Below are 27492 nucleotides of genomic sequence, written 5' to 3' on the forward strand. Positions count from 1 at the left end.
TGATCTTGTTTCTCACACACTGGCGGGTATGCCCAAGGGAGGCTCCTCTGCTCCCACTTCCTGGCTTAGAAAGTCCTCCAAAGATAGCCAGCTGTCAAAGTGGCCTGGGGCCCGTCAGCCTCTTTTCGTCACTTGACAAGGTCGCTGGGCACTGTAGAGACCAGGCAGCCTTCCTCTTCCCCTGAAACAGCAGCTCACTTTGATGTCCGCTCTAGAGAAAGCCTGGGAACCACCAACTTACAGTGTCACCCCTGTGGGGAACAGTGAAAGCTGGGGGAGTGGGGCAGAGCATCCTTCCCCAGGACTCCTCCAGAATCTGTACCAACTTTGCTTCTAGCAGACCGGGAGGCTGCAAATAGGGGAAGCAGACCTGCTACCTCTGCAGCAGCCCCCTTGGAAGGTGGTCGGGTGGATGCTGATAATGAGAGGACCAGCTGGGGATGCTTTGGAGCTGCAGACTCCATGGCTTCGGTTGGAAATGAGGATATTTTTAGGGCTGAATCTGGGTCTTTCTTCTCTCCCTCCCTCTGATGCTAAGTAGCCATCTGTATCTCCCAGGCAACCTCCTCAAGCTGCATCCTAGAAAAGCAGCAAGGGGAAGCGGCTACCGTTAAATACAGAGCGCTGCATCACTCATTCACTCATTCATTCATTCATTCATTCATCTGTTTAGAAAGGAGCTAGATACTGTTTCTCCCTAACATGGCATAATGCTTTCTTTGAAGCAGTTATGGATACCCCCAATCCAGCAGGCCACTCTGTAGTTACTACTATGTTCTGAATTTTGACACTCCTATCCCCAGTCTTCTCTTCCCATTACCCCCTCACCCCCAGGGAGCCGTTCAGCAATGGAAGTCTGAAAGATGATAAGAGACTCTAGCCCAAGAAGCCACAAGACTTATCTAATTCCTCTACACCGGTGGTTCTCAACCTTCCTAAGGCTGCGGTCCTTTAATGCAGTTCCTCGTGTTGTGATGGATCCCCCAAACATAAAATTATTTTTGTTGCTACTTCATAATTGCAATTCTGTTACTGAGTGAGTGGTGTCTCAAATCATGGGAAATATATGTCTTCCTGTGGACGTGACCCACAGATTGAGAACCTCTGTTCTATAGGCTGCCCCATCAATACCCCGATTGCCCTGTTTCTGAGTTAAAGCTCAGCTCATCACACCTCCCACTATAGTAAGAGTCTTTCTCAGTGGAGCCCCTTGAGATACAGGCTTGCTTGCGTACAGCAGAAGAGAGGAAGTATCGGTAAATTCTTACTTTTGAGCAGCCAGGTCTTCCGTGCTAGCCCAGCAATGTGGTACGAGCATGCAATCCTGGCATTTGGGAGCCCCAGAGACAAGTTAGCTGTGAACTTGAGATCTCTCTCTCAGAGTCAGTGATGAGTGAGCTGTGCAAACTGAGTGGGGTCCACAGAAGTGAACTGAATTCTGAGGCTGCTAAGAGACAGCCCTTTAGAAACCTGAAGGGCTGCAAGGAGGAACACACAGCAAAGACAGTAGAAAACGGGGCCTGGGGTTGCAGATGGATGGAATTGTTGCCGGCACTTGCCTGGCCAAGGGGCATGCCTCTCTAGAGGGTGGTATCCAGGGGATTCCAGCAGCATGGAGTCATGGTACTGTTTGCTTTTGCCTCCCAAGCCAGCCTACTTTCCTCCCCCTGGGTCAGTTCAGCTCCAAGAACATTTGTGGACATTGTATTGGGACAAGCTGGGTGATGGGCTCTGGGTCCCAGGGGAGAGTCAGTCCTGCTGCTTGCCACTTGGATCTTATTTTCCTGGTCTCTGCTGTCACAGCGACTGCACGAATTTCGCAGAACTCTCAGCCCCGAACCATTCATACATAATTTTCTCTGAAAGGATGAGGGGCATGACCACTCAGGAAAGCGGGAAGAGCCGAGGTTAGCCACTCTACATCCAAGAAAGAGAAGATGCAATGGACCCAGATAACGCGGATGGTCTGTATCACCACCCCTTTCCCACAGCTTTAGCCAAACAGAGACCAGTTCAAGGCAGGACCTAAGCAAGGACGACTGTATGCAGCAAAGCAAGGCATGAGGGCCCACGAATGCCAGGCAGCCCTAGAAGTCCTTCGTTGCTCTCTACAATCCAAAAGCGGACAGTGAGGCTGGCTTTCCAGCTGCCTAGGCCAAGCATCATGAGGCCCAGCCCTCGCCTCTCCCTTCACATCAGAACACCAAGGCCGGATGTTCACCTCGCAGCAGCCCAGGGCTGGGTCTCCGACCTGTGGCCAGAGTGGGAGCGGCCGGCCGCTCCCGGGACTGGGGCAGGGTTTCAGCCCACGTGCGTCCGAGGCTGCAGCAGCTGGGAGGGAGGGCGTTGGGGTGGGTTCCGCGCTGCATGACCATTGGCCGTGCGTCTTAGGCTTGGGGCGGAGCTTCGCCTTCAGAGCTCCTGTCATTGGCCGAACTTCCGATGGAGGCGTGCCCCAACCGGGTCCTCTGCAGCTCGCATAACCGCAGGCACCCGGCCGGCTCAGCCTGCGCCGGGCCGCCTTGCTAGCTCTGGGCTCGGCAGGCGGCCCGTGGGGTCCCGGATCGCTGCGCCCACAGCTGGAGACCAAGGCAGGCGCTGACCTGAGGCCCGGAGGCCCGCGAGACCTTCGGTAAGACAGAGCGGGAGTGGGTTCCGTGGCGCGCGGGAGCGGGTGGGGACCGTGCCAGTCCTGGCTGGACTCTGCGCCCTACCGGGCGCCCCGGAGGGTCAGGTGCGGCAGCTGCGTCCGCAATCTCAGACCCACCTGCTGGGCGCCCTGTGGGCTCTCCACCAATCAAAACTGCCATTCTAACCTCAGAAAACCCAACACACCAGCCCAGAGTGGGCGCCCTTCGGCAGCAGGGTCGCCTGTCATCGCTCAGGGGACCGTCCCCAAACTTTGCTCCACTCGATCTAGGCTCCCATGCCTTTCCCATCTTCTCACTAAGCGCCTTGCTTATTTTTAATTTATTATCTTTTTCTGTCTCCCTTCTTCTCCTCCCTCCTTGATAACAGGAAGTTAAGTTGGGCCAAATGTCAGTGGCCTGGCCGCCGGCGGGCTGGGACCCGGGCTGGTTACTTGGCCGGTGGCGGCGCTTCCAGGGACCGCGCTGCTGTCCCCTCTATCTCCTGTGACCCCTGGCAGCCTGTGCTCGTCCCCCGCTCTTCCCCCGCCCAGGAGTACCTCATCCTTGCGTCCCGTCCCGTCGCTGGCTGGTCCTGGGCTGGGGTCTCTCTCGTAGCCTCTGCCCTGCTGCAGCTGTCTGGAGAGGGCGGGGTTAATTTATCCCAGGCCAGCCTCAGTCTCAGCCGCACCCTCACCGGCACAGCTGGGAAGGGCCTTTACCGACCGGGAAGAGGCGTGTTGAAACCAGAGTACTCTCGTGTCTCCTTCTACATTGTTTATTCTGGGCCTGGGTTTCTAAAGTGGAAAGAGCTCTCGTTTGCAAGGCCACTCGCTACCCACTAATGTCTTAGGTGGTTTAGAAGGAGGATAAAGTCAGTAGCCAGTCCCTTTCTGGATAGACCCGGAGGGAAAAAAGCCAGCGGCTAATTGGTTTTCCGCATTCGCGTGCCTGAGTTCCCTGGCACCTGTGTCCTCTGCCCGCCAGTCACCTCCGCGGGGGCAGTGAATCTAACAGGTGGGCCACCAAGGCAGTCCTTGTTCACGTCCCAGAGATTTTTTAAAGGCAATCAGTGTTGCCTTCTTCAGATGCTGGGAAGTGGGCACAGGTTGGGTCCCGATTGTTACTCTCCAAAAAGCCCGAGTTGTGTGTTCTCCTGGCTCTGTGCCTGCTTCCTGCTAGCTTCCTACGGGTGGCTGTGGGAATATGCCCTGCGTGCATGTGCCTGGAGCCCCTGGCCTTGGAGAGATTCTGGGGCCTGCAGGAGTAGTTTGCAAATCGCCTGAAAGGACAGCCAGTGGGATGCACTGCCATCTGCCCCTCACTGTGTCCTCCAATGGAGGGGCTCAGGCAGTGTTAGCTGTGATAGGGGACAGCAATGCTGCCACCTCTGTGGGGCTGGCTTTTCCAAGAGCCTAGAACTGTATTCATTGAACTAACTTGGACCCTTACAAGGAACTCTAGGCTTGTTCTTTCTGCAGCGGGTGAGGGGCAGGTTTTGGAATATGCTTCTCTGGTTGCTGAGTGATTGAAACCCACAGTTTGAACGGTCCCCTTCCTAGGAGCTGCAGAGAATAGCCCCAATCCTTCCCTCTGTTCTCTCCACATGTCTACATCACTATCTGGGTTTGCCTTCCAGCCTAGGCCTGACGCTGCTCACTCTCCACTGGTGGAGGACTTGGCTGGACTGGAGGGGGCTGAACGTGGCTAACCCAGGAAGTCTGCAAAGTGCTAACAGACTCTATCCTTTAATGTCCAGAATTCTGAGCCTGGAAGAGAATGTTGCATTCTGGGATTGCTCATTCTTTACCTCACAAGCATCTCACCTTAGTCTTCTGTAGTACTTGGGGCTATACCCATTTTACAGAATAGGAAACTGAGAAGCAGAGAGATTGTTACTGGCATCATCAGATGACTAGAGTCTCACAATGATTCCAGCTTCCAGCTGTTTGGGAAGAGGATTAAAACATGACAGGAAGCAGGGAAATCTTGGACACCCTCTGGACTCCAAGGACTTAGTACAGACAGCCCCTGTTTGGTATTGCCAAGTTCCCTAATGACAGGTGAGTGGGTCTTCCCACCCCTCTATGAAATGACACAAAACCCCCAGTTGGTTCCCACAATCCTCCTGGCTCTTTGTTGTCTGTTCCTTCTACACCAGTCTCACCGGGGCATCTACCGCCATACGGAGCAGTTGCCTGTCAAAAAATACTGCAAGGAAAGCCGAAGCAGGGAACCCAGGGTTCAAGGCTGGTCTAGCTAGGCTGATAGTAGATTTGAGGCTAGTCCTAGCTACCAAGCAAGACCTTATCTCTACAACAACAAAGAGCAGTAGGTATGTATCATAGGCCATAATCCCAGCCCTGAGGAGGCAGAAGCAAGAGGATTGCTGCAGGTTTGAGACTAACCTAGTAAATATGAGTTCTAAGTTAGTCAGGGCCATCTCAAAAGCAAAACAAAACCAAACCGACCAAACATACATACATACATACATACACACACACATACACACACACACACACACACACACACACACACTTTTTTTTCCAGAAAAATAGGATGGTGTAATGCGCCTACCCCCTTCCTCAGCTCCCCAGTCATTAAAATGATGCTACATTATGCTAACTCTCTGACTGTCTCTTCTGCTTTTCTCTCAGTTCTATTTTAAACTTTCCATTTAATTATTTGTTTGTTTATTTATCTACTATACGCGTGTACCTGTATGGGTGTGTGTGCCACAGTTCCTGTGCAGAGATCGGAGGACACTTTGGAGGAGTCTGTTCTCTCCTTCAACTATGTAGGTCCCTGAGATTGAACTCAGATTGTCGGACTTGGCAGCAAGTGCCTGCTTAAGCCATCTCTCCACACCCCGCCCCCCACCCCCGTCGGGTTTTTTCTTCCTGAAATATTTTAAAGCTGATTTCTGATGCCATTGTTTATGTCCTTTTTCTTCTACATAATTATTCAGCATGTTTCACTTAAGAGAATTCCCCTGCAGAACCATGGTCATTATTGCACAGGACAGAGACTGCAGTGATCTTTCAGTGTCACCTGTCCACATCCATATCGGCGTCCCAGCCTGCCTGTCGGGCATGACCTTTCCGGCTGTCTGCTGGAGTGACGATCTGCGCACATGCTGTATTTGGTCACGGTGCTTTGCTACCTGCCGTGAACAGCAGAGGGTCCCTTCCGCTCTGTGAGCAATTAACCCCCATCCTGAGGAGTTCATCTCCCCAGGGATGGATCACAGCGAGCCCCTGAGGAGTCCCCTCTTGTCCCTCTCTGGATCACCAGGATCAAAGCCTACATACAGGGGACACACAGCAGAGGCTTGGTGAGCATATGCTCCGAGGCATAGCAGTCCCTGGAGGGGTGTGTTCCGAACAAGGGGACTGTCGGGTTCCTGTGGCTGTGGTGCGTGTTTGGAACGATGAGTCGCTCACGCTCGTGTGGCTGTCGCAGGAGTGAGCGTCAGCCCGTAAGCATCCTGAAATAATAGGAAAACTATTTACGACGCTCACCCTCGTCTCTTTGGTCTGTGGTGTGGCGCCCAGATGGCCACGTGTGTGCCCTCGGCAGCAGCTGGCCCAGCACATCACGCATGGCTGACAGCCACTGAGGTCATTCTGCCCAATCTTTGAGTTCAGTTCTGTCAAGACCAAGCTGTGAGTCCGATACAGGGCTAGGTAGAGAGCAGGGTGCATGTTCTCTCCTTAGCAGTACCTCTCCCCCGTCAAGGCTCTCCCTGCCACAGCCTCCAAGGGAAGACTTAGGGTTTTGATTTTGTTATCTTAGGTTTTTTTTTTTTTTTTCCTTTGAGCTCTTTTGAGAAAGGGTCTTATGTAGCCCAGCCTGGACTTGAACTCGATATGTAGTTGAGAATGGCCTTGAACTCTTGATTGCCGCTGCTTCTATATCCCAAGTGCTGGGATTACACATGTAATCTGCACTTCATCTTTTTAGTTTTTTTCAGCAAATGTAACATTTTAATGCTTCTGTTAGTTATGTCAGTATTTGAGTTGCTATTTTTCCTTTCTTATTTACTTTTTGGGGTCTTTCATTGGTTGGTTTTATTACTAGAGACCAAAGCCTGAGCCTTCTCATGCATGTTAGTCAAATATTTGACCACTGAGACGCAGCCTCTGCCCTCCTTAAAGTCTTTAATCTTGAGAAGTGGTCTTTGTAAGTTGCGTTGAAGCCCAGGAAGGCTTGGAACTGAAACTCCTCCTGTCTCAGCCTCCCAGAGACCTGGGATTGCAGGCATAGACCACGAGGCATGACACTACTCTTTACTTTTTTTCTCCCTCAATTTTTTTTATAGTAAAGATGTTCTCATCATAGGAAATCCATATTATAATCTCTCTAAAGCCAGGCCCTCAACTGCTTGTGTGCCTGTGGACAACCTTGGACTTACCACGTGCATTGGTTACAGCTATGTTTATTGATAGTACCGCAGTCAACTGGGATTTTGAAATTTGCTGAGATCATAATATTGTTTGTATATTAGACTCATTTTGTTATTCGGGAGGCAGCACAGAGCAGTAGAGCCCGGAGCTTGGGCCTGCCTGGTCTAGGCTCCACTGCTCTGAGCTGCCTCTTGGGAAAATCCTGAAGGACAAACACCCGTGCACCTCTCGCTAGGGTACCCCGGCCCTCCCTCTACTAGCTTCTTTCTTCTTCTGGGCACCAGCCCCAGACATGCCTGGTCCCTGAGGATAAAGTGCTCCTTCTAAAGCAGGAATCCTCCTGTTGCCCGTGGCCCACATTAAAGCTGGCGGGAGTGATGGTGACGGGGTCCCTCTGGTCATAATCTGCCGCTGCCGGGTTGCATCTGCCGTGAGTCTGATTTGGGGATGCTCCCTTCTCTGTCAGATCTTGAAGAACCTTCATCATCCCTGTGCCCCAAGTCCACAGCACACAGCCTTTTGTGTACAGAGTGGCAGATGTGGTCTGGTTACTTCCACTCTCTTGCTCTGTCCGTGTGTTGACCTCCAAGTGTTGCTGTAGTCACCAAGGGAAGAAGTCCCCTGGCTCAGTGAGTGTGCAGGCCACTGTGTCTACATAGTTAATACTGCGTTTGCCATGTTGGAGATTCTAGGTTTTTGTTTTGTTTTGTCTTGCTTTTTACAGGTTCTCATTATGTAGCCCTGTCTGACCTTAAACTATATAGACCAGGATGGACTCATTCACAGACATCTGCCTGCCTCTGCCAAGGGCTGAGATTAAAGACCTTTGCTACCACTCCCTCTACACTTGGTTTTTATTTTAAAGACAATGTCTCATGTAGCTCAGGCTGACTTCAAATTTATTACGTATGTAAGAATGACCTTGAGTTTATGAATTCCCTGTCTCACGTAATCCCTGAGTGATGGGGTTATAGGTATGCACTGTGGCCTTTTAATACAGTGCTGGATTTCATATCCCGGCAGTTTTCTGTGTAGGGACAAGCACATTCCCAACCGAGCTACAGCCCAGGCCCTTGGCGTGCTCTGTATGTGACTTAACACAGGACCATGTTCTTTCCTCCCAGAATCTTCACCTCTCTGTGGCTGCCCGGGTAGCTTGTGGCTCTAGCATTCGTCTTGTAGCGTATCCACATTTATTTCAGGGTATAAAACTGTTACAGCAGGCCCTTTCCCAGACAACAAGGTGGGTCCAGAACTCATGTCCTTGTAGCTGGCTGCAGAGCCAGGCAGCAAGGAGCTAGACAGTTGTTGCTGGCCCTGCACTGTCAGAGCCACAGGTCAGTGGAACATTTGCAGGCCCAAGTTTCAGACACACCCAGCCCAGAAGCTCAGCACATGCCAGAAACAAGAGTGAGTGTCTAGAACATTCTGTCCTGGATTTGCCACCTTCATATCAGTGTGCTGAGCTGCAGGGACTCCCCTCTGCTCACAGACTCTGAATGCCGGCCTTGGCCATTCATCTGAGCACTGGTTCTGGGAGCCAGGAGCATGAGGAACAGGGAAGGATGATGACATACGTGCGGAAGAGTCACTCAGAACTTTTAGTCTCTAAAGAGATCTGCTTCCTGGTGTAGAGCAGACCCAGGTCTCTAGGATTCTGGATTCCGACTCCTATGTTGGGTGCCTATTCATCCTAAGGTGCCATGTGCAGCATTCATGGAGTTGATAGCTCCACGTGTTGGGACAGCTGGATCTTTAACACTTGAACACACAGACGGTGATGGACAAGAGTTTCTTTCTGAAGGAAGTGGGTATATCTGGCAGTCAACTGAAAGGGTACACAGAGTGGAGGGAGGGCACACATGTATGTACACACTCTAACACGCACATGGATGCATGCTGCTCACCCATACACACATGAATACTCTGTATTCACTCATTCACACACGGTACGTAGTTCTCCCCTGCCACACACACAGGCATGGTACTCGCCCCAACACACATGTATAGATGCATGGTTCTCACCTCCACACACAAGGATATGTGATACTCACCATCACCAACATACAGATGCATAGACCCAGCCCACGTGCACGCATACATCGATGGATGGTAAGACACTCACTCCATACGAAAGGGACTAGTGAAAACCCAAGCCTCTTTTCTTCTTCAGCCTCCACCCATAGGCTCTCCTCACAATGGTGTTTGCTGTTCCAAACCGTCTGTGGAGATGCTGTGGGCACATTCTTCTGCCCATTCCACACTCTGCTTTTCCTTCTGTCTGTTGGGCAGTGACCAGAATGGGAAGAAACAGGAGTCACAGGGCCCCAGTGACTCAGCAATGAATTGGCCAAAACTTAACGATTACCTTCTCCGTGAGTTTCACCCACTCTCCCAGTCAGAATCCTTTTGCATTAGATCTGGGGGATTCGGAGCAGCTGGGCACCGAAGATAAACATCAGGGGCAGGTTCTCCAGGCAGGTGATAGAGGCGAAAACAAGAAAGCAGGCAAATGAAGCATGCTATAACAGACATGGGTTCGAATCCTACCCATGTGGTCTTGGAAAGTGTGTGAACCCTACCATTTAGCCTACACAGAGGTAGTCACACTTATCTCAAGACTGATGTGGAGATGAAATTAAAATACTTAAAAAGTGCCCTGCGTAGGTGTGTATTCCAGTACCTCTCTTTTTTTCTACGTATAAAGAGTGGTCAATTCCATAATGAACACCACGAGTGGGCTCCTCCAGAAGTCCCACTTTGGGTCTCAAGCTTTGGTTTTCCATAGAAGTCAGCCAGTTCTCTGTTTTCCGGCAAGCTGAGCTGCTTCTGTCTGCCTGTCTGCTCCCCCAGCCTACTCCCTGTATGGTGGCACCACCTCCATCCCACCTAGCCCATCAGCAGCCCTTCCTTCTCTGCCCTTCACTTCAGCCCCCCTGGCTCCTCCTCCTTCCTTCTCCTCTTCCCTGGCGAGCAGTAGCTTCCTGGAGAGGGCTCCCTGTTTATGGTTTCTCCCTGGGGTGTTTATGCTTGCCTCTCTTTGCAAGCTCCTAGCAGATGTCTGTTTATTGCTGAAACTTCATCTTCAGCCAGAAAGAGGAGAGGACTTTTTATTTTTATTTTTTTTAAAGATCTCTAATTGCGGTGACTGCACAATACGGCTTAGATTGCCTCTGAGTCTAATGCGTCATTACTCTCCAGCTCTGCCCATTAGGAAACCCTTCAGATGTTGGCAGAGAGACCTTATATGTCCCGATTTCAGAGCGGCATTTAAATTTAGCATCCAGTTGTAACCACTCAGAAAGGGAGTGAGGGCAACTAACAGTTTGTCTTCTATCCTGGCTCAGACAGATGGTGTGAATGAGAGGAGCATTTTTGTATCCATAGCAACGGCAACCCTCCCTCACACCCCCTCTTTTCACCTGCAGGGTTGAGCAGGCACTCAGAGGCTGTCATGAGATTAGCTGGCAGCTTGGGAGTTTTATCTTTCCCTTTGGACTGGGGTGCTCAGGGAAGGGGCACTGGGGTGGCTGTAGGTGTTTCTGACTTCTGTGTCAGAGGAGTAAGAGAGAGCGTGAGTCACAGAGCCGTGGGATGTCAAGTTGGAAGGGCCCTCTGATGTCATGGTCACAGAATTCTCACTCCTGCCTTGAGTTTGCGTGTGTAGAATAAGGGGCTTAGACGTGTGTTTATTTTTATTTTTTGAGGCAGGGTCTTATCATGTAGCACAGTTGGCCTTGGCTTGCAACCCTCCTGCCTCCCGACTACTGGGATTTCAGTCATTCACTCATCTCCAGCCTTCCTTAAGGAAGGACAATGTAGTGTAGGGTGGGCTAGGGCTTCGAGATCTTTCCATATCAGAACACATCTCCAGAGCCTTGGGGATTGAATTCCTACCTTTGTTTTCTTAGCCTTTGATACAAACCCAGATTTTTTGTTTTTCAGAGACAAGGTCATATTGACCTGGCTGTCCTGGAACTCACTCTATAGACCAGGATAGTCTCAAACTTAGAGATCCACCTGCCTCTGCCTCCCAGGTGCTGGCATTAAAGGGATGTGCCACTACACCCAACTCCCAAACCCAGATTTTACCTGGGAAGGGCAGCTGTCTGTAAAGATTGGTTTGTCTCAAATTGGCTGTCAGCTGAACCTTGAGCGAATACACCAACAAGAGCCAGTTGGGAGCTGCGGAGGAGGGCTGCAGAAAGGGCTATAAATAGGAGCTGGGGTGGGGTGGGCTACCAACAGCTGTAGGCTCAGGCTTGTTAGTGCCCAGCACAGCGTGCAGCTGTTATACTGGGGCGCAGATCCAATTGCTCTTCCACTGCCCAGAGTGAGGTATGTAGGACCAGTCTCTCGCTGCTCCCTGCACGCAAGGGTTGGGTATAGAACACACTCAGCAGGTGCCAGTCAGAGGAGGAAGAAGGGGTAGGGCCAGTTTGTTGGTCACAAAACACCTTGGAAGATGAGTAGGGTGCCCTCAATAGAAATGAGTAGAGGCAAGATCACACAGGGGTGTGGAGAAATAAATGACATATACAGGATGTGAGCAAACCCAAGAGGCAGAAGGAAGGCACCAGAAAGGACTAGGGCACCCAATCCTTGGACCAGGTAAGTTTAGGAGCCTGTACCACCCTCCCAACACGGAATGCTAACTAAATACTAAATGGTTGTCTACATTGAGAAGTACCCGAGAAAATGGAGTGGTGGAATTAAGGCAAGGCTCCTGTGCCCTGGTTTTGGTCTTGTAACCTGCCTTATGGTTACAGGGTCTGTGTATGCAACCCCCTCTTGCCATTTCTACGTCCAGTGACTCATTATGAAACTCCCCAGCTAGGGTTGTAGAATACGGTCCATCCATCCTTTCCTGCAGCTTGTGGTCTGTAGAGAAAAAAGCAACTGCCCCCTTACACCCTTCCTTCCCTTCTTCCAGGTCATTATTAGGGGAGGAAATGCAGGCATAGAAGGTACTGACCCCAGAAGCGGACCGGATCAGGAGGTTCCTGCTTGCCTGTGGTAAGTCAAAGCAGCAAAGGGGGGGAGGGGCGGGGCCCGTGGGTTCCCTCCTCAAAGGATTTGGAAGAATCATTTCTGTAGGGGCCAGAAGCTTGCAGAACCCAGCAGCCCATCTGACATGCTGCTGATTCTCTCGCTTTCCGAATCTCCCTTCCCTCCGTGTGCTGGTAGGGAAGGGGAGGTGAAGGCCCTGCTCAGCATCCACCTGCTGCTGATGCTAACCTGGTGGGTGGGTGGCATGGCAACTTGCTCTGTTTACAGTTTTGACATTTGAGCAGTGCTGCAGGCACCTGTCTTTCATGTCTGTCTTGGGGACACCCTGGGTTTATGTGATGGGGTCAATTGCTCTTGCAAGCTGCAAGTGGAAGGAGTCGAGTATTCATGGGAGTTGGGGCTCCGGTGTGATAGGAACCTTCTCTTTTCTTTCTCCCTCCCTCCGGCTCTTCTTCCAGCTCTCCCTTCCTCTCTCCCTGCCCCTTGCTTTTCCTCCCTCCTGCTCTTCCTCCTTCTCTCTTCCTCCCTTCCTCTCTCCTTCCTCTCCACGTCTCTCCCCTTCTCCCTCCCAAGCCCCCTTTCTTTCTTCGAATCAGTTGTCTCAGTGGGAGCCCAGGTTGGCTCTTCCATGACCAACTGACCACTGGGCCCGTTTGAGCTTCAGTACAAGACTTCTGATGTTCTGTCTATTGGAGGCAGGTTGTCACAGGCAGAACTGAACTTTCAGTCGGGTTTAGTGACATTATTTACCTCACAGGATGCGTTTGCAGATTAAATAGGGCGGTGGGTTCACCATAGCCACCAGTACCCGATGCACCAGTGGGATCTTTTTCTGGGTCAGGGTTCCTCTTGCCCTCAAGCCTCCCATTTGTATTGTTCTATAAGTGACGTTGCCCTTAAGCAATGGATGTTTAAAGAGTGCCTCAGTTGGGACACCAGCACAGGCAATGAAGAGATGGGCAAGGCTTGCCTTCTTGGTGAGGCTGGTACCCCACTGGACACAGAACTGGATGGTGAGGAGAGTCCCGGTTCCATCGAGAACTTCACTGATTCCACTTGCTGTCATTTAAAATTTATTATTCTATTAGGCATTAGACAAATGTTTTTATGTTATGCCTGAGTTTTGCTTGTTTAGATTTTTGAGAGTACAATTCTCATTCTGTAGTCCAGGCTGGCCTGGAACTCAAGCTCTCTGCAATATAAACTCCTCAAGCTCATTTGCTGTATAGACTAGACCGCCCTGACCCTCCACCTTAGCCTCCTGCATACCAAGGCATGCAGCAGCAACTTGGTTTATTCCGTATTCCTCTTGTGTGCATATGAAAAGAGAATAAAATTGGTTACAGCGTTTCTGAACCTCCTTCATGCTCAGGGTCCATCTCTTCAGCATCTCTTTCTGATCTGCCCTAGTCAGCTGTAACTGTCAATTTGACACAGACCAGAGTGACCTGAGGAAACTCTCAGATGAGTCATTGTCTTTATCGGGTTGGTCTGTGGGCATGTCTGTAAAAGACTGTGTTGATTGTGATTCAACAATCATGCTGGTTAATTTTTAAATTACATTTTATTGATTTATCCGTGTATTCGTGTGGTTGGGGGCAAGAGTGCCTATCACAGAGCACACATGGAGGTCCGAGAACAACCTGCAAGCATGGGTCCTCTCTTTCTACCATGTGGGTCCCAGGGTTGAATTCAGGTTGACAGTTATGGTAGCTACTGCCTTTACCCTGTGAACCCTTACTGTTTCCTATTCTGGTTAAATTTGGACTTTGTCTTGCTTCTCTTGAGGCAGGGTCCCAGCATGTCGTTCAGACTGTTTTGAACCAGCAGTCCCAAGCACTGGGATGTGGGCATGCATCACCTTAAATGCTGACTTGTTAAGTCCCCAGCAGCCTTGCTCTGAGGATGACTTCAGGGTCGCATGTAATGACCCCAGACCGCACACAGGTCACCACCACACAGGGCTCTCAGAGAGCCTTCTGGCACAATGCTAAGAGCACACTTTAGGGGACCTAAGACCTTAGCCAACTTGCTTTGGGGACACAGATTCCAGCTACCTTATGGATTCCATCCTGTTCCTTCACTGACCCATGACAAGATTCCTACTGGCTCTGACTGTTATAGCTCTTCATCTGTTTTCTTTGACATCATATGCCCCCCAGTCCCCATAGGGTTCTGGGCCCACTTTCAGGTCTGGGACTGGACTGCCTTTCGGATACAAAAGCCACTAAGCTATTAAGCATCGCCTCTCTAGATGTGTGCAGTGCTCTGGGCTAGAGCTTATTGGCCTGGAGGACTTGAACTCATTATAACTGTTTAGACATCTTTCAAAACAAAACAGGGCTAGGGACAGAGATCGGTGGTAGAGCGTTTCCCTAGAGTGCTCAAAGCCCCAACTGTGAAAAACAACCAACAATAAGAAAAACATAACCAACAATAAGAAAAACATATAAGCTAAATCAAGTCCCCATCTCATCAGAGCGCCCTGTGTCGCCCTAGGGTAGGTTCTTGTGTCTGCCTCCCTCCCTCTTCTCAGGCTGGAGGCTGGAATCACGTTTCCGAGTGGCAGCCCCAGCCAGGTCTAGGAGCTCTCTTCTCTCCCAGCTGTTAGGAAGGGCTGTTGTCCTCAGATCCTGTGTACCAACTTCCCCTTTTGTGGCTCACAAACTTCACAGGAAATGGTTGTTTTTCCTCCCCATTTCCTGTGTCCTGGTCACTCACTGGTTCTGTCTTTGCTGTGGGAAACTAAGGAATTAGACTTGTCCTGTTACCATGGAAGCTGCCTCCTTCTTCTGGATGGTGAAGGTCTCCGAGAGGCCAGGAAGCCCTAGGCAATAGCCCCTGGGGTCCACCCGGCCCTCAGGACTAGCAGCTCTCTCTGCTCAAGTGCATTCATGCTAGCTGTGGACTGGAGGTTTCCATCCTGAGCCAGCCCTTTGCCCCAATCCTGTCTGCTGTGGGCTCTGTCTCACAGGCGTTCCTCATGAAGATTGTTTCTCTCCCTGCCCTAATGCAAATTCGTCTCTTACAAGGCTAAAGGGACAGCAGTGGGGGAAGTCAGCTGTCGGTTACTTAAAGGAGTGGACTTGGCTTTCTGCCTGTAAATGCTTGAGGAACATCATCAGGAGGCCGCTCAAAACGGCTTACCTGTTCGATTGGCACACTAGCCAGGGCCCAAGAGAAGGGAAAATGTCTTAAGGTGGGTGGGAGCTTCAGGATTTTGGATTTGAGAATTCAGTGAGTATATTCCCTACCCCCTTCCTACCACCAAAGTCTCAGGTAATCTGGGTATATAATTAGCTAATTGGAGTTGTTGAGGCCATGTGGAAAGAGTGTGGTTTGAAGTCTGAGTCAGGCCTCTGTTGATTCCTGCTCACCTGGGCCTCAGCTGCTCAAGGGTACAGTAGTTGCTGCACCCTTCTGCGCTTGCAGAGGCAGTGGGAAGACCATTCTGTCCTCCAGGGTCCAGCCCAGCCTCACACAGAGCACCTTCGAGACACCTCCTCCTCTATCCCACCTGACTCATCTTCCTGCACAGCAGAAGGAATTGGAAAGCAGGGTTTGGTGGCTCACACTTGTAACCCAGAACTCAGAGGGACTGGGGTGAGGGGAACCCTGGGAGTTCAAGGCTAGCTTGTGCTACAGAGTGAGTTCTGGGCTAACCTGGGCTACAGTGTGATAGCCTGCCTGCAAAAGAAAAGTCACTGGAGCTTCCGCTGGCCTTGTAAGGTCGCCTTGCTGAGAGCGTCCGTCTGTTTGCTGAGATCTCGCGTTCAGCAAGCCGAGTCTCCAGTGTGGGTTTCAGCTATGAGTCACCTCCACCTCCACCCTGGTGATTTCTCTGCTAGGCTCCTGCCTCTGGGGGAACTGCACTCTGAACCCCTGGCCTGCCAGAACGAACCAGACACTTCACTTTTCCAGGCCTGTGGGGCTTTGCAAACCACTTGGTGGGCCCTATCCAGGAGCCTTTGAAGGCACAGGTCCACAGCTGCCTGTGCAGATAAGCTAGCAGCAGCCAGGTTAGGGGAGAGATGGAGGGTGTGGAGAGGCCAGTGCAGGGAGGGGCTGTTGAGAAGGTGGCTTGTTTATACCCGGAAGTGAACTGAGAAATGTTTGTTGAGTCCCTACTGTGCGCCTGTTCCCTGTGCTTTGGGGACATTGGAATTCATCAGGCTTGGCAGCTCTTCCCAGAAAGTTTACAGTGCCAGGAAAGCAAGACACACGTGTGTGTAAACAAGTGTGTGTAAACATGTGTGTGTAAACGAGTGTGGCAGCAGGCTGCGGGGGGGGGGGGGGGGGGGGGAAGGGATTTGGGAAACATCACTGGGAAGTTCATGGCTAGTCCAGACCACAGAGGACAGAGGGAAGGCCTTGGTGTGAGGAATGTTCTCTCTGGGCTGCGGAAGCCTGGAAAGGTTCTGAGGAGGGGAGAGAGTGGTGGTGGTGTCTGATGTGGATCTTGAGGGGTAGGCGAAGTGCAGATGGTAAGTGGGAGGAAGCACGGAGCGTCTGTCTCTCCCTCTGCTCATGCTGGAGGGAAGGGAAAGAGCCGGTAGGAAGGTGGGAATAAGCACAGACTCTGGGTGAGTGACACCGGACAGGTGAGGGTCTTCTATGTAAGACGGGGTGGGTACCCATCAACCCCTAGGGTCAGTGAGGCAAGACAGACAGGGTTTGATGTCCATCTGCTCCGATCTAGGTAGCTGCAGCGTGCTGAGGAGCAGGAGGGCAGGAGGCATGCTGGTCACGTGTTTACCACGGCTCCCCCAGGAGGGTTTCTCCCTTGACATTTTCATTTTGTTTTGTCTTAGTCAAGTTGCCTGCTCTCAGGCTGGTCTTGAACTTGGCTAGGATAACCCTGTGCTCTTGCTCTTCCTGCCTCTGCCTTCTGAGTGCTGGGCTTACAGGCACACCGCTGTATCTGACTTTATACAGTTCAGGATTAGTGTGCACGAAGCTCAGGATCAGCCCCCTGTATGCTAGGCAAGCATTCTGCCAGCTGAGCTACAGCTGCAGCTCTCCCTGGAAATTCTCAGGCCTGTTCAGTCATCCCATGGGCAGTTACAAGAGGTGGCTCTAGTCCTCCAAAACCGTGGTTCTCAACCCTTTAATGCAGTTCCTCGTGTCATTTTTGTTGCTACTGTAATTTTGCTACTGTTATGGATCCTAATATATCTGATATGCGACCCCATGAAAGTGTTGTTCTACCTTAGGGGTCACAGCCCACAGGTTGAGAACTGCTGCTCTAGAACAAGCCAGCCATTGCTCTAAGCTCTGAGCTTATGAAAACGGTGTGTGTGTGTGTGTGTGTGTGTGTGTGTGTATAAACAACAAGCCAGACAGCACCCTGTTTCCCAGCTCCTGAAGCTGATCCAAGGAAAGGGGGGCAATAAGAGGTCAGTGCTAAAGGATGAGGGGCCACTGGAGACGGCTGACGCAGGGGAGGGGAAGGGTTGCCGGGTGAGGGTGGGGTGGCTCTTGTAAACCGGCCCCTTGAAGTTGGCAAGTGAAAGGTCTGGAGTCACAGGGAGGGGACAAGCTGGGTCCCACGGGGATCTGGAGTTCCAGCAGATGTTCTTTAACTCACTGGGGTCTTTGGCTCTAAGCCGTATGGAACTGTGAGTGTTCTCGAGCAGAAGAGTGCCAAGAAGCAGCCCGGTGTGGTGTGCACACCTGTGGTACCAGCCCCTGGGAGGCTGAGGTAGCATGGTGTGTTCAAACCCCGCATGAACTACGCGATGGGTTCTAGGTCAGTCTCGGTTATAGAGGGAGACACTGTCTCAGTAAAAGTAGCAATTATAACAATTGTTATTAAAGCACATGAGCCATGCAGAGGAGTTAGCCTTCTGCCTTTGCTTTCTCTCAAACCAAGAACACACTGGCAGCTTGGTCTCCGCTGATCACTGGCCACCCCCATTTCCCTTTTGTGGGCTGAGGTCAGGGCTAGAACCAGGCATTTAGGGCCCAGTGTGGAGCAGAGACAGTAGGGCCTGGAGATAACTTTGGGGAACCTGGCAGTTGAAGTGGGAGGGGGCAGGAAGGGGCCCAGGCTTTGCCGAGGAGAAGGGACACTATGGGTGTGAGGCCCAGGGCCTATCGGGGCCAGAGAATACTGGGGACTGAAGCAGAGACAGTGGCAATGCTTCCTCCTAGGGGAGAAGCAGGCAGTAGAGCTACAATGTGGCTAAACCAGCCCTTAACATGGACTTGTAAGATGTTATGGAGGGACCCTCAATAGGAAAGGGCAGTTCGATGAAAGTGTCCTTAAGAAGTCCCTGCGGTGAGAAGAGCCCACCATGGTTGGGGCAAACCTCAAGCTTTGCTAAAAGCAGCACTCCCTTCATCTTCCTGACTACCTTGGATGCTGAGGCTTCTCTTCTTGGGCTAGAATCGGTGCCTGGCAGGTCAGCAGAGCAGCGCAGAGTGGAAGCTCAAACACACCTGCTATGAAGTTGTTTCCATCCTGCCACAGGAGGAGAAGCCGCTGGGCTTTGTCATACACTTGCCTCTGAACACCCTCCATAAGGTCCCCAAGGAGCTGGTGCTGGAGGGCCTCCAGGCTCTAGGCGACAGAGGTTCTGGTAGAATTGTTCCTGACAGAAGAGCTAAGATCCCTTCCACTCCCATCCCAAGTGGGTCTCCTATACCTCAGCTTCCACGGTGGCCTACCCTGCTAGCATTCACAGCCCCCCCCCTGCCCCCGCCCACCAGCAGTGCCCCAGCTGGGGAATGTTACTTTAAGTTGTGTGGCTTTTGTTTATGCTGCATTTGTTTAACTCTGTGAAGCTGTGATTTTATTTTATTTTTTTTTTGCCTGTCTAAAACACCTGACAGTCCTAATAAAGAGCTGAATGGCCAATAGGGAAACAGGAGCAAGGATAGGCGGGGCTGTCAGGCAGACAGAGTATACATAGAAGGAGAAATCTGGGCTTCAGAGAAGGAGCAATGAGAGGAAAAGGGGGAGAAGGGCATCAGGGGCCACCCAGCCACCCAGCCAGGCACAGAGTAAGAGCAAAAGTAAGATACACAGAAGTAGGAAAAGGAAAACGCCCAGAGGCGAAAGGTAGTCGGGATAATTTAAGTTAAGAAAAGCTCGCTAAAACAAGCCAAGTAAGAATAAGCCTCTATGTGAGTGGTTATTTTACTTTAGTTAAGGATTTTTAATATAATCTTTTCTCATTTTACATAGCTATCCCAGTTCCCACTCCCTCCCCTCCTCCCACCCCACCCTTCCTCTCTACCTCCCTATCCACTCCTCAGAAAGGGTAAGGCTTCCCATGGGGAGTCAACAAAGTCTGACATTTCACTTTGAGGCAAGACCAAGGCCCTACCCCCTATATACCTAGACTAAGCCAGGTATCCCTCCAAAGAGAATGCGATTTGAGACTCCAGTTCAAGCACTAGGGATAAATGCTGGTCCCACTGCTAGTGCCCCACAGCCTGCCCAAGCCTCACAACTGTTCCCACATTCAGAGGGCCTAGTTTAGTCCTATGCAGGTTCCCTGATATCATTCCAGAGTCAGTGAGCTCTCACTAGCACAGGTGAGCTGTTTCTGTGGGTGTCCCCATCATGGTCTTGACCTCTTTGCTCATATTATCGCTCCTCCCTCTCTTGGACTGGTCTCAGGTAGCTCGGCTAGGTGCTTTGCTGTAGATCTCTGTATCTGCTTCCATCAGTTGCTGGATGAAGGTTCTATGATAACAATTAAGGTAGTCATCAGTCTGATTATAGGGGAAGCCCAGTTTAGGCGTCCTCTCTACTGTTGCTTAGAGTCCTAGCTGGGGTCATCTTTGTGGATTCCTGGGAATTTCCCTAGTGCCATGTTTCTCATTAGCCCTTTGGTGGCTCCCTCAGCCAAGATCTCTCTTTCCTTGTGCTCTCTCTCTCCTTCCCCCTTCTTGAGCACCCCATCCCCCCATGTTCTCCCATCCCTCTCCCTTTCCACCCTCCTATCTTCACCCCAAACTCCCAGGTTTTTTTTTTCAGGAGATCTTGTGTGTTTCCCCTTCCCAGGGGGATCCATGTATGTCTCTCTTAGGGTTCTTCTTGTTATGTGAGTGGTTTCTTTGGGATCTGGGTAGTGGACCCCACAAAGAGCAAAAAGTAAACCACCAACACAACTCTGTTGCTGTTTCGGCCTTTTGCTGTGGCCCTGCAACACTTCCCTTCCCCATCCTCCTCCTCCCAGGCTCAACTCCAGCCTGCCTACCTCAGAGAGGCTCTCTACACTTCCTTCCACCCATTCTCCATCTGCCTCCGTGGTGGGAGCCAGCAGCTCCCGTCTCAGAACTTTGCAGCTGCCAGAGTGGGGCTCTCTTTCCCATGGACATGTTTTGAGCACCCACCATATCCCAGGCTGCCAAGCAGAGACTGAGACTCTAGTGGAGTGTACCCTGCCAGGGCACACGTTCTATCTCTGCTCCTCCTCAGGTATGTGACTTTGCGTAGATGATTGAGCTTCCTTGGTCTCCGTGTCCTCGTGTGAAGGGAGCGTGTGGTGCCTGCGCACACATTGAAAGCATTGGATAGAATGCTCTGAGCACAGTGCTCTGTGCCCAGCTCCAGCCTCACTGGGAAGGGAGGCCGTATGGCAGCTTTGATCCTCGCATCTTAGTTGTTATGGTTTGCTTATGCTATGTCTCCTGCAGAGCTGGTGCATTTGAGCCCCTGGTGCCCAGAGGGTGGTGCTGTCCTGAGAGGCTGCAGAGCCTTTGCACAGGACTTCGTAGACAGTAGAAAGTGGGACTGGGGGGTTTCAAAGCCAAATCCACTTCTGGCCAGAGATCCCTGTTTCTTGATCTGTCAAGCCATGTATCAACCTCCCCGCTGCCACGAATGGAGTCCCAGCTGCCATGCCTCTTCTGCCGCGGTGGACTGTTTCCTTTAAACTGTGAGCCAGAATAAATCCTTCCCTTCTGTCACTTCTGTCAGGAATCTGGTCTCAGTGGGGAGGAAGCAGCCAAGAGTTAGCTCCCACTCCAGCAAAAGGCAGCTCTTCACTCAGAGCTGATGTGACTTAGGGCTCCTCTTCTCCATGGGCACCCTTCCTCCTGCTCCCTCTGCTTCCTGAGCCCCAACCCCCACTTCCCACTTCCTCCTCCAACACCAGGCTACACTCCATAACCAGTTCTCACCAGCCAGCAGGAGTGAACCAGATCAGGCCATGAGGAAAGATGAGCCCATTTCTTTGATTGTTTGAGTGGCAGAGAGAAAAAAAAAGGGGGGGGGGAGAATGAGAATACTTACCTGGGGGATCCCTGTGGTGGGGGCAGCTACTGCTCCCTCTGGCTGCCAGGCAGGCTGTGGGCTGTGCATGTCCCCGGGGGTTGGCAGGTAACGATCCCCAGGCTTGGATTATTGCCCTTATCTTTATACACAGGTGCAGTGTAGACCCTGCCCAGTGTTTTCCTCCCATCATTGCTGTGGTCGGAAGGATTTTCACATTGTTCCAGACTGTGGTTTCTAATTTCATTCTCCAGCGAACGTTGGAAGCTCCCACTTCTGCCTGTGGCCATGTCCCCTTCTGTGCCAGGAGATGTTTGTGTCTGGACATGCCTTTCCCACTGGCAGTCTGGGATACCCATGTGCACTGGGGGAGCTAGACTTCCCGAGAACTGGGAGGCAGGCGACTGGACATACTTACTCACGAGGCTAATGCTGCAGGAGAGGTAGGGCTAGTATGTTTTGGTTCTTCATTTTGGCTGTCAGGCCACAGATTTCGTTATTTTTGGCAACGTTATAAACCTTTAAAATCTAAACCATGTTGGTAGTGACGCACGCCTTTAATCCTAGCACTTGGGAGGCAGAATCAGGTGGATCTCTGAGTTCGAGGTCAGCCTGGTCTCCAGAGCAAGATCTAGGACAGCCGAGGCTACACAGAGAAACCTTGTTTAAAAACAAACAAACAAAACAATAAAATCCTTTAAAAAAACTAACCTACCAGTAGAACTCCCTTTCCCAAGGAGAAGTTAGAGACTCGGCTTGAAGGCTTGGGTCAATCTATTTAAAAATAAATTATCTTTGGGGCTGAGATCAAGCAAAGATAACTTTGTTGAGCTCAGTACCACGTGCCAGATACTGCAGTCTCTACCTGTTAAGACAGACACTCCTGGGACGGACAGCTAAGACAAAAACAAACATTGACTCCCCATAGGGCTCTGATAGGTACACCTAGTTAAAACACACAGCTCATGTGGTCTCCCGAGACTCACATAGAGCCCTTTGAGGTTAAAAATCTTTCCATGTATGTGCAGCTATATGTGCCTATGCACGTGTGTGCACATGTGTTTATGAGTGCTCCTGTATGCCTGTGTGTGGAGGCCAGAAGTCTTAGGGGTCATTCCCCGGGAGCCACTCAGCTTGTGTTTGAAGTCATGGTCTCTCACGGGCCAAGTAAGACGGCTGACTACCCAGTGAACCCCACGGATCAGCCTGTCTCTGCTTCCTCAGTACTGGGATTACGAATTCACGCCACTATGTCCTGTTTTGTATGTGGGTGCTGGGGGTCAAACTCAGGTCCTCGTGCTTTGGTGGCAAACACCGAAGCAACTGAACTATCTTACCAGCTCCTAGGATTAAAAACTCCTTGGTGGAGAGATGTGTGCCCTGAAACACACTTAGTGTAGTTGAAGCTACCTCTCATGTCTTCAGCTGTCACCGGGAATGGACAGAGGGTCAGAGAAGAGAGAACACCACCAGTATCCCTTGGCCATTCTGAGTTCATGGATTAGTGGCAGCAGAAATGAGCTATGTGAGGAGCAGAGCCCAAGCTAGGGAATTAGAATGAAGACAAGACCTGGGGAGCAGAGGCGTGAGCCATGTGGTGGGTGATTTTGGTTACAGATCTCTGTGAGCCCTAGTCTCTTCTCCTGGAAAAAGGGACTAAATGATCTCCTGGCTCTCAGGAGGATGGTGTAGGTTGGGGTGAGGTTCTAAAAATGAGTCAAACACTCCAATAGGTCAATTTCCCTTCCCTTGCTCCCCTCTTTTCTCCCTTTCTCCCTCCTCCAAAGAACTATATTAAATAGTTATCTTAATTTTGAGGGGTGGGGTACCTCTTTTGAAGTCAATGAAAATCAACTCTAGCTTCCTTCTATCTTTCTCTCCGTCTGCTTTCCAAGTACTTAGGGCAATGTCTGAGGCCAAGTTGTTGCCAAGGACTGTGGGACCAGGCTTGCAGTGGCCTCCCCTCCCTGCTGCTTATAGATACCTTGCTGCACCTGTTTGCTCTGTCCTGGCTGTCGGGGTCTCAAGGAGGATGGACAGCTAGCTCTTCTTCCTGGGCAGATTTGGTGGTGACGAGGCAGCCATCTGTTCAGGTCTGTTGTTTGTCAGGATTCTCCATTTAAGGAACAGGAGCCAAACCCAAATGAGCTTATGTCAGAAGGGAGTCTATTGGAAGATGCCAGGGGAGGCTTGGAAGCATCCAACCCCGGAAGGAGAATGACTGACTGACGGCCTCCCTCAGCCATAGTTCCCTTTCTAGTGTTCCTCAGTGGCAGGCAGCTCTCAACTTACCCCACCCAGCCTGAGGGGTGGCTTGACACAGGGGAACCAGATGTTCCAGGGACTTTGCAGAGCAAACTATATGCATGCTCAGCCTTGAGCCCTGTGCCTCCATCTTGGGCTAAGGGATGGGACATGGGATGGGATAGAAGATCACTAAGTCTTACCTCGTGCTTACTTAGTGATGGCTAATAGTCTAAGGTTCTTGCTTATGTAACTCATTACTCTATAAAGTTATGTGCCATGAGACTGAAACAGGAAGCTTAAACAGTTTTCCCAAGGATGCTTCCTCCTTCTTCTGGAAGGATTAGGCCAGGCGGAGGGCTCCACCCGTGTCCCTGCCACTCACTCTAATGCAGGTAGTAACAGCCTTGCCACTCTGAGAGCTAGTGCTGGGCTAAGTCCTTCCCTATATCTCACCTCACATTCCAACTATCCTTATTAGGTGCTGACTAAAAATTGATCCATTTTAAATTAAAAAAAAATTTTTTTGAGACAGGGACTCATGGATCTCAGGCAGACCTCAAAACTCACGAGTAGTCAAAGATGATCTTGAAGTTTTGAGCCTCCTGCTGCTACCTCCTAAGTGCTAGGATTCCAGGCATGCACCACCATGTCTGGTTTTATGTGGGGTTGGGGACAGAAGCCAGAATGCAGTGTGTGTCAGGGAAGCATGACAACTGAGATCCATTCTCCGCTTCTAGCATCAGCTTGTGACTCTTCCAAGGCCACTAACTATGTTGAAAGGAAGCAGACTGGAATCCCTGAGATGTTGACTGGGAAACCTTAAGATGAAGACATTTCTCTTGCTCAATCAAAGGCTCCTGGGTGCCTGAGGTAAATCCCAGACTTGGCTCAAAGTCTGAGCCTCTGTCCTCTGTCCAGCAGGCTGGGGTGTGGAGACCTCTCTCATTGCATGCAGCTTTAAAGTCTGAACCTGCCTTGATGTGTCTAACTGGACTCATCCCAAGTGGCTCCTGGGCCAGCCCATGTGCTAAAGAATAACCAGGTTCTACATACCTTCATTCCCCACCCCATTTCTCTTAATGGTACTGGGGATTGGACCGAGACCTTGCACATACCAAGCAAGCAGCTCTCCTACTGAGCCACACCCCCAGCTTTTATTCGGCAAGTATATCCTAAGTGCCCGGAACATTCCAGGCCCAGTCTAAGTGCATGGAGTGCTTGAGAAGGACTCAGACTTCATACTGCTAGATGTGCAGCATATCAGAGAGGAAGACTCCCCCCCACCGAATTCACCTCCCTTGGGCTTCTCAAGTTCCTGGGATCCACGGGGACACATGCACCACCAAATCAAGTCCACGGGAGACCAGAAACCTCCTGCTTCTTAGCTTTTCCTGGCATGTTGTCAAGTTCCCAGGAGATGACGTTTCTTCATCCGACTGATCACAAAGGGAGGTTTTGTATGTCAAGGAACAAGTGTGGGCCTGGACTTAGGCTGCTCCACCGTGGATCCTTGGACTGCTGTGGTTAGTGTTAGCTGGGACTTCGATTCAAGCACATGACATAACTCTAGCTCTTTCCAGGGCAGGTGGGAGGATTTGCCAACGCAGAACATAGTAACCAGTCAGAGCAAAGCCTGTTCTATGGGTGATTCCATGCCCGGTTTGTTACCAGTCACCTGTGTTTCTAAAGCCAGGGTCAGTGGGCAGCCGAAAGGGCACAGTGGCGAGGGAATCGCCAGTTATGCCAAGCCCTTCATTGTGAAGATGAAGACATGACAATGGACCTCGGGACCTTCTGGTCAGGTGTGATATGTAGGGTATGTCTGACTGTTGGTCAGAATGTAGGCATTGGTTGGTCTTCTGAGTGGCTGGATCACAGCATTCCCAGGCCTCTGGGAAACTGACTGATGTCTCCCCGACCCAGGCATGTTCAACTCATTACCACTGTGAAAGCAACCCAAGCAGACCTCCCAAAGAGCCCCTCATCTCCTTGCTATTCTTCATAGATCTAATGAGCTCTAGGGAACAGGATGTAATACAAAGCTTTAAAACACTGGTTAGCCTGACAGTAGACTTCCAAATTCAGGATGTCTAGCTCTCTTACCCACTGCTCCCGGAAACTTCCCTTGAGAAGCAGGCCAGATATGTTAAGGCCCCTGACCGACTGCTGTCATGAGGCATCAGTACTGAGCCTACAGCTCAGGGTGATAGAATGTAGCCAAGGCAGGCTAGCCTGTTCATCAGTTGGCACAGGCCCTGAGGACTGTGGGCATGGTAATGGGGATGATGATGGGCAGGGTGTTAGCTCCCGAACAGGTGACTGCTCTCAGAACTTGCCAACCTCACAGGCTGTGCAAGCCATATAGCTGCACCAGGCCTTCGTGTTCAGGGCACCGCAGCTTGGTTGAAGGGACCCTGAGTGTTGGGCTTGAGCCCTGCCGTGTTGTAAGGTCAAGGCAAGTGCCACCCAGACCTCCAAACTAAGCTTTTCATCTATGCAGAGCTTCTGGGATAAAAACATGTCTGATCCTGGCAGTGCTAACTCCACTGTGGCCGGTACTCAATAAATAGTGAGTTTCCTCTCATGAGTTATGTGAGCAACTGGGCAGGGGATCCTTCCTCCTAGCATTCTAAACATGCTTCTTTATGTGCTAAAGAGAACACCCATGGATGGCGTGTGTGTGTGTGTGTGTGTGTGTGTGCACGCGCGCGTGCGTGCATGTATGTGCATGTAAAAGCAGGACCTCTGCTTCTCCAAAGCATGGGGATCACCTCTGCATATCTCAGATTTCATATCTGCTTCGATTTTCCTCCTCCCCAAGTTCCTGAGACATTTGCATTTTCTTTGAACATGAAAATAAATTACCAGACTTATTTTATATCTCTAAACTTTCTTCCAAGCAGGTGTGAAAGCATTTTCTGCAGCAACAGTTAGGATGTAACCAGATCCTGGGAGGGGGGGAGGTCACTGGAAGCCAACATAATAATTTGGTTAGGAAAGAGCCCTGCTCAGCTGTCTCACTTCTGTTGCTTTCTAGTTGATTTATCCTTGGGGACCTTCCTACCTTAGATTATACATCCGTAACTTGTTAAGTTTTATACCAGTTGGAATTGCTTTCATTCTGTCTTGAGTTTAGAAGTTCTGGCACTTTCTCAGTAGACTAAAGCAACCTTAAAGATAGTGTGAAGGCCAGGGTGGCCCTCCATGGAGACATAGCTGATTGTCTTGTGGGCCTTCACGCCTCACCCCATCCTCCCACTTCTTACTGAACTGCCTCATTTTCTGCCTCTCCTCCACTCTGGCTCCATTCCCACCATCCTGAAGCAGCTCACCGTGCCCAGCACATGCCGTTCCCCTAAGAAGCTTTCTTTGCTCAGGAGAGGCTGGTGAAACACGTCTTCCCATTGTACTTTGTGGGTTCCTCAGACCCACCAGTATGGTGTCTGTATTTGGTTTTCACCTACAGGCCAAGGGAACCTCTGGGGCAAGGAACCACCATTCAACCTCCCTGTCTGAGCTTGACATAACCAGCACAGTGAAGGTGGGTAGAAGGCATTTGTTCGAGGATATGGGCCCCGAATCCACTTAAGGCCTGATGAGCCCTGAAACTCAGTCACATAGCACTCCATATGCAAGACAGTTGTATTGTAGTCCCCTGTTTGTGGCCGTGTCTGATACAACAAATCACAGGCTGCCAGGGAGCTTGCCCCAGGTCACACACTCCTAAGGACCAGGCCTCCTATCGCCTGAGTCCTGGGTTTTTCTGGCTTCTGTAATAGCAATCTTTATCATGAGAGAGATTATTTAGAACAAACCCCTCATTATCAAACAGGGAAACTGAGGCCCAGCCTGAAAAGACTTTCTGCAGGTTGTAAAACTGGTGTGGAGAGGAGTGATGGACCACAGGCGATGGACAAGCACTGTGGCCGCCTTTCCATTCCCTGCTTCCTCTTCTTTGCCTCTCTTCTGGGAACTG

At 50.9% G+C, this 27492-nt stretch overlaps 1 long non-coding RNA gene across 2 annotated transcripts in view; it reads left to right on the plus strand.

Moving 5' to 3' along the window:
• Window positions 1-2453: 2453 nt before the first annotated feature.
• Window positions 2454-27492, plus strand: part of LOC119804991 — a 28648-nt gene continuing 3609 nt past the window's right edge. The window contains exons 1-3 of one of the 2 annotated variants that reach the window (XR_005283860.1): window positions 2454-2632; window positions 11967-12049; window positions 26983-27057. This is a non-coding gene — a long non-coding RNA (uncharacterized LOC119804991). The remainder of the gene's footprint in view (window positions 2633-11966; window positions 12050-26982; window positions 27058-27492) is intronic. The other variant, XR_005283859.1, reaches the window with a different exon arrangement.

This window comes from Arvicola amphibius, chromosome 1 (assembly GCF_903992535.2).
Source record: "Arvicola amphibius chromosome 1, mArvAmp1.2, whole genome shotgun sequence".
Classification (NCBI taxonomy): Eukaryota; Metazoa; Chordata; class Mammalia; order Rodentia; family Cricetidae; genus Arvicola; species Arvicola amphibius.